Raw genomic sequence first — 6,577 nt, 5'->3', positions numbered from 1 at the left:
CACTCAGAAGGGATGAGTCTTACCCCAGTACTGCCCCAACCACTTCTCCTACCCTTCTCTTCTACTTGCTTTAGCAAGCAGGCCCTTTCATTGTCGAGATCTAAGGGGAAAGGCACAGCTCTGCAACAAAAGGGTCCACAGACTTACTCTTTTTTTAAAAAAAAAAGAAAGCTGGGGATTCAGTGTTATGATGATATAACAATATTGTCAATTTTTTTAAAAAAAACTCCTTGATAAAGCCCTGATTGCTGGGGTGGGTTGGCTGTAGCTGGGGTACAGGCAGGCAAACTATGGGAAAATCTGCCGGGTGGAAGCCCTGTTGCTTTGCTGTATCCACAGCAAAAGCACCAACAAAGAAAGCACTCAAGCCTGATCCCATGTGGAAAACACCTTACTCAGCAAGGACAAGCTCTGTGCCCCCAATATGGAGCTGAAAAAGAAGGCTTTCATTTTTGTTTTACAAATTATAACAGAATCTTTCTTACTGCAAAGTGTTCTACAAATATAATCTGTGTGTCATTTATCATTATGAGTATTTCTGTGATTGCTGATGGCTACTGTGGCACAATAGTGTGAATTATGTGCACATATAGTGTATACATGGATTTCACAATGTGTGATGTGGTAAGTTTCTTGCAGGCATTCCTCCAGCAGGCTTTACAGCTTCGAAAAGGCTTTGAACCCGGCTTTCCTCCATATCTCCTCCATACTTTTGTCCAGTGCTTAATCCACAGCCCCTTGGCACTCATGTGTCAATGCACTTGATACATAATAGTTGAGAATTACAGGCATTTCAATGTATATGGTTGTGGAGACAGATTTATGACCATTTTGCAAACTCATCCTAAACATGTTTGTGTGTGTGTGTTAAGTGCCGTCAAGTCGCTTCTGACTCATGGCGACCCTATGAATGAAAGTCCTCCAAACATGTTTACTCTGAAAGTATTTTATACGCTTTGGGTTAAGAACATATCCTGTCAAGTCTGAATTGGTTATATAGGTAATTATTCCACTGGGTACACACATGGTATGAGAGCAGGTTTGTCAGCTATAGGTTGGGAAATACCTGGAGATTTTGGGGATGGAGCCTGAGGAGGGTGGGATTTGGGGAGGGGAAAGACCTCAGTGGGGTGCAATGCCATAGAATCCATCTTCCCAAGTGGCCATTTTCTCCAGGTGACCCGTTCTCTGTTGCTTGGAGATCAGTTCTAATCCTAGGAGATCTCCAGCTACCATCTGGAGGTTATTCAACCAAGGAGCAATCACTATGGCAATATTCACAAAAGGTTATACACAAAAGAAATGAGCCAATGATATTAAATACAATTCCTGTATTATTATTTTTGTTAATTCATAAAAACTACTGTTTAACCTAAACTATATTCCAAGACCAACAATTCAACAAATCAAGACAGAATTCTGGTATTCATTCTGTTTCACAACTTTCCTCAGTTGAAAATTATTGTGGTCCATATAAAGATAAGTATTGTCCAAAATCAATAATCTTCTATTTCTTTTCCTTTTCAGGTGCTTTTTCCTTTCAATTACATTGAAGAAGGTGATGCTCACAGGCACTCCCACGCCGTTTCTAATTGAATCAGTCAAAAAATGTTTTTCCAGAGAAATATAATTGGAACTTCAAAAATAATAATAATAAACATGCATGCAATGATTATACAGTAATACTTACAGACAACTTATCACGTCTTCATTTTTATTATTATTTTTGAAGTTCCAATGATATTTCTCTGGAAAAACATTTTTTGACTGATTCAATTAGAAACGGCGTGGGAGTGCCTGTGAGCATCACCTTCTTCAATATAATTGAAAGGAAAAAGCACCTGAAAACAAATAGAAGATTATTGATTTTGGACAATACTTACCTTTATATGGACCACAATAATTTTCAACTGACGAAAGTTGTGAAACAGAATGAATACCGGAATTCTGTCTTGATTTGTTGAATTGTTGGTCTTGGAATATAGTTTAGGTTAAACAGTAGTTTTTATGAACGAACAAAAATAATAATAATACAGGAATTGTATTTAATATCATTGGCTCATTTCTTTTGTGTATAACCTTTTGTGAATATTGCCATAGTGACTGCTCCTTGGTTGAATAACTTCCTATTGCAATCCAAGTTTATAGTTGTGTATTGTTACCATCTGGAGGTTGGCAACCCTATATGCGAGAGGAAATTATTAGCTGCCACTGTGTGTACCCAGTGAACTAAGACACATGTAGTCATTTCAAATGGGACACAGTACACTCATAACCAGCAATTTGTGAAGCTGCTAAAATTCCAGATTAAGGCAACAGGATTTACTTCCTGGTACATTCACTGAAGATCGGAGTGCAAAGGACCCAGTCAAACCACTTCCCAGAAGTGGTTTGGTGTGTTTTTTTTAAGTTACATTACATATACAAAAAGGGCAAGAGTCCAGTAGCACCTTAAAGACTAACAAAAATATTTTCTGGTAGGGTATGAGCTTTCGTGAGCTGTGGCTCACGAAAGCTCATACCCTACCAGAAAATATTTTTGTTAGTCTTTAAGGTGCTACTGGACTCTTGCCCTTTTTGACTACTGCAAACAGACTAACACGGCGACCCACTGTGAATTACATATACAGTTTGAAGCTAATATTGAAATAGGTAAAGGAGGTGGAGCCCAATGCTGTGCTTTAATTCAGGGATGGGGACATTGACAGGCGGCCGTCAGAGAGAGAGGGCAGCAAAGGCGAGCAACGGGAACGGAGCGTCACCGGACGTCACGACGCGTCAGTCGTGGCGCACCACTTCTCGGCCGTCACGTGTGAGGAAAAAAGCCTCTCCGGGCCCGGAACTGACGGGAAGGGGGCGGGGCCTGGGAGCTAATGGCGACTGCGGGCTGACGGTGTTGACGTCCCCGGCGCGTCCCAGGTAAGAGGCCTACTGGCCTTGCCCTTCTTTCCGGGCCTTGGCCGCCTCCGTGGTAGTGGCCTTCCCCGGCTTCCGTCGGTGGGTTGGGCCAACCGTCCCCTACCGCCGCGGAGCCCAAGGAGAGGCGGCGAGGGAGCCCGGCGGGCGGAGGTGGCCGAGGGGCAAGGGGGTGTGCGGGTGGGCGTCTCAGTAGCCGAGGGGGTCGTGGGGTGGGGGGAGAGGAGGGCGCGCGCGAGAAGCGTTCAAAGGTGGGGCCGGCTTGAAACCCCCTTTCTGGTTTGCTACGTGGGGCCGTTACGCGAGGGCGTTGGGAGCGGGGCCGCTGGGTTGGCAAGCGAGGCTAGGCCGGGAGGGGTGCCCGTCCGGGCGGGAGGCGGACGCGCTGCTAAAGCGGAGGCGTTACAGGGCCCTTCTAGGGGAGGGAACAGGGGAAAGGCCTTCGAGACTCATTGGATAGTTAAATTGTGGAACTCCCTGCTCCAGGATGTGGTGCTGGCTGCCAACTTGGAAGGCTTTAAGAGGGGGGTGGACGGTGTTCATGGAGGAGAGGGCTGTCCATGGCTGCTAGTAAAAATGGCTACTAGTCATGATGCATACCTATTCTCTCCAGGATCAGAGGAGCATGCCTATTATCTTAGGTGCTGTGGAACACAGGCAGGATGGTGCTGCTGTAGTGGTCTTGTTTATGGCTGCCAACTTGGAAGGTTTTAAGAGGGGAGTGGACATATTCATGGAAGAAAGGGGTATTCCTGGCTATTCGTTAAAAAATGGATACTAGTCATGCTGCATACCTTCAAAAATAATAATAATAAACATGAAGACGTGATAAGTTGTCTGTAAGTATTACTGTATAATCATTGCATGCATGTTATTATTATTTTTGAAGTTCCAATGATATTTCTCTGGAAAAACATCTAGTATCAGAGGAGCATGCCTATTATTTTGGGTGCTGTGGTACACAGGCAGGATGGTGCTGCTGCGGTTGCCTTGTTAGTGGCTTCCTAGAGGCACCTGCTTGGCCACTGTGTGAACAGACCGTTGGACTTGATGGGCCTTGGTCTGATCCAGCAGGGCCGTTCTTATGTTCTTATGTGGGCATCCTAGAGGCACCTGGTTGGCCACTGTGTGAACAGACCGTTGGACTTGATGGGTCTTGGTCTGATCCAGCAGGGCCTGCCTTATGTTCTTATGAACGTTCCGTTAAACTGCCCCCCTTAGTGAGGCAAATTAAATATTTTACCTCTTCCTAGAACTACTTAGGAAATATTTCAAGGGGGCTAACAGCGCCATTCTAATCAGGTAGTGTCAGGTGGGTAGCCATGTTGGTCTGCAGTAGAAGAACTAGATTTGAATCCAGTAGCATCTTAAAGACCAAGATTTCCAGGGTATAAGCTTTCAAGGGTGTTTAACCAAGGGAGCTTTGATTCTGGGGAGCTTATACTGTGGAACTCTTGCTGGTCTTCAAGGTTCTACAGGACTGGAAACTAGCTGTCTTAAGCAGAGTTGCCCCCTTCTAAGTTAATTGACGGTAATGTAAAGGTAGTAATTTGGTAGAGGGTTCCCTCATAGTTTATATAGGGACCAAACTTTGAAGGCTGGAGAAGGAAAAGAGAGAAAAAGGAGTGCAATCCAGGTCTCCTTAGTAATGCTTTTCTCTAGATTGTGGTTCAGCCACTCCCTTCAAATCCACTCATGGTATGCTGGGTAAACAAGAGGCCTTCTCTGTTCCAAACAGCTTCAGCCAACCCTAGCAGGCAGCTGCTTGCAGACTCTGTAGGTTTTTTAATGCTTACCAAACACAAAGTTGCAGAGGGTTTTTTTTTGTTTTTTTTTTTGCTGATATGCAGGAATACTGTGATTGTAAGTGACCTTGGAGTCTGTTTGGTCTGTACAAGTTGTGTTTTAAAAATCCCTTATTTGCTTAAACAGCATGATAGGTCATAGTATATTCTGTAGAAATAAATTTAAGCTATCTGCAGTTCTTATTTTTGCATTTGTGGATTAAAAGAACTGTCAAAGCTTCATACTAGTACAATTTTGAATAATATCAAGTGTTTTAATGCTAATGTCATTCAGAGTAGTCCTGTGTACATATGTGTATACATATATAAGCTATATTAAAAAGTCTCTTCTGTCTGCCTGCACCTTCTCATTAATCTTGTATCAGGTTGTCTTTCATTTAGTACTTCAGTGACCATTCCTTTATCAACATTTAGGTTTTCTGCAGGTATTCCATTTGGTCCTGTAGGGCTGCTCCTGTATTATTTGGATGGTAGGCAGATAATACTCTTGTTTTCAGCACTGGCTTGTCCTGTTTTTTTTTTTTCCTTTCCAGAGATTTATGGATCATGACCACTTCTGTAGTTTCAGAGGACAAAGGGCTTTCCAGTTTTCTTGCTTATTCTGACATGGAAAACCATATTTTCATAATCTATGAGGCTAAAAGGCTTTGAAATGCAAGAGATCCGGCCTCTGATATTTCTGTGTCTAACTCAAATGGTATAAGAATAAGCACAGTATAAATTATCAACAGCTGTAACTGGTAACAGTATTCCTGTCTTTGCTGTACTCATTTTAATATCTGTAGTTCGAGAGAAGGTACTAATCTCAGTAGAGCCCCCTAAACAGATTTGCTGGAGTGTGGCACAAGTTTTTCTGCTTTGATTAAGAGTGCTGCTTTTCACAGACAGTGGTTTCCAGTTGTAGTGTTTCTTGGGAGGTTGAAACCTACCAGTTTCTTAACGTTGCTACTTTGGATGTCATACTTTGTGTCTATTTGTTGTTTTGTAAAGAGACTGATCTGCTCCCCTTTTGTATACAAGCTACTTAACATTTTTGCACTTTGTTAATTTTTTCGCATCTGTACTAATTTCCTAATTTAATTGATATCAGTACAGGGGTGTCTATCTTTCCCCCCTTTTGTATACAGCAGAATGACAGATTGTGGTATAAAATTATGGCTTTGTCAATGTGTCTTTACTTCACTGTACTTTTAAGAATCCTGATGTCAGTAATATGATTTGGCTTTAGCTAATTGATTATATTGCATACTCTGAGTGGAGAAGCATGTAGTGTGTCAATGTACATGGATAGCTAATTTTCATAATTAAGTGTTAAAGTTAATTTAATACTAAAAAGCTTTTTGGCAAATAATGTATAACTAATGCAACATGAGTAATGTAATATGTGACTATCCGTTGACAGACACTGTAAAGGTCTACAAAGCAAAACACTGTGCATGTTCCAGGTCAATATCAAGACCATGTGAGAAGTCATAATGCTTACAGGAATTCTTGCAGCACGGTAATGCTTCTTTTCAACCTACCAGTCATTGTCATTTTGAGGAAAGAGAAAAGTCTGGGCAGTTCCTGGACAGAGACAGATTTGGAAAAGTAGGCCTGGTGTGTCTTATATGCCCAACGTACAGTCTTATATATGTACCCTGGCTGTTCTAGGCTAAGTAATGAATGCAGTTTTATATTCCATACTTCCATTGTCTAGCATGGATCTCAGTGTCTGTTTTACATGCCAGCATGCACTAAAAGTGTGCTTGGTGGGTGAAGGGGAAATTCTGTATCACTAATATTGTAAGGAAGGATGTTTGGAGGAAATAATTACATTGCCATTATGAAAAATTTGCTGGGGAGGTGGAGTAGGG

The 6,577-nt window shown here is 42.3% G+C and overlaps 1 protein-coding gene across 2 annotated transcripts in view; it reads left to right on the top strand.

Moving 5' to 3' along the window:
* The first annotated feature begins 2,828 nt into the window (after positions 1-2,828).
* The window catches only part of TAX1BP1 (Tax1 binding protein 1), a 36,928-nt gene continuing 33,179 nt past the window's right edge, over positions 2,829-6,577 (top strand). For both annotated transcript variants that reach the window (XM_056857374.1, XM_056857375.1), the window contains exon 1: positions 2,829-2,919. The gene's annotated coding sequence lies outside the window, so the exon portion shown is untranslated. The remainder of the gene's footprint in view (positions 2,920-6,577) is intronic.

This window comes from Euleptes europaea, chromosome 11, assembly GCF_029931775.1.
Source record: "Euleptes europaea isolate rEulEur1 chromosome 11, rEulEur1.hap1, whole genome shotgun sequence".
NCBI classification, from domain to species: Eukaryota; Metazoa; Chordata; class Lepidosauria; order Squamata; family Sphaerodactylidae; genus Euleptes; species Euleptes europaea.
The sequence above is the reverse complement of the archived record's forward strand: the minus strand, read 5'-3'. Positions and strand labels throughout refer to the sequence as shown.